This window comes from Physella acuta, unplaced genomic scaffold (genome assembly GCF_028476545.2).
Source record: "Physella acuta isolate Inbredline_101_S28 unplaced genomic scaffold, ASM2847654v3 ptg001508l, whole genome shotgun sequence".
Lineage (NCBI taxonomy): Eukaryota > Metazoa > Mollusca > Gastropoda > Physidae > Physella > Physella acuta.
In genome coordinates, this window is record NW_026733023.1 from 5,001 (window position 1) to 5,764 (window position 764).

The following is a 764-nucleotide window of genomic DNA, read 5'->3' on the forward strand; positions in this document are numbered from 1 at the left end:
CTTTTAGAATAATTCAACTGTTTTATGGTTAGTACTTTTAGAAGAGGCCAAAATACGTCATTATACAAATCCAAAACCACGTATAAATAAAAACAGCCTCGAAAATGTTTAATTTTTTTATACTCGTAAATATAATTATCGTAATAAAAAAAAATCTCGTTCAAAATCCTTCACCAATTTCGCCTGGAACCTGATTTAGTTTTAATATTTGCTATCCAGCGCGCCAGGTAGACTTGAAATAAGCTTAATTTGTTTTATAACAACCAGGGGCGTCTACTAGCTTGTAGCACTTTCCACAGCTCTATCTGGGCGTATGAACCCCATCAGCTGCTGGCCCGGTGACGCGCCCCAGGTGACGGCGATATTTACCGACTTTACTTTTAATTTCGATGGAAATCTGTTTTAACCCTTTAAAAATTTGTTTTAACCCTTTAAAAAATTTGTTTTAACCCCGTAAGATTGGCCGAGAGTTAGCTCCCGTCCGGATCAATAGTCGTCAAGTGTTGGACACAGCTCACGGGGGGGGGGGGGGGATGAGAGGTATTACCTCCCTGTTATTTCTTAATAGGAGCCGGGTAGTAAGGATTTCGTCACGCTTATTGAGATGTTTTTCAATCCTTCCTATCGTCACCCGCCTCCACATCATCAACCCCCCCCCCCCCCCATTTAAGTAACAACGAATCTTACAAATTCTAACTTGTTCTTTTAAAATCAATTTAATAAAATTATATAACAGAAAGGCAATTTCACATTCAGGGGACGGA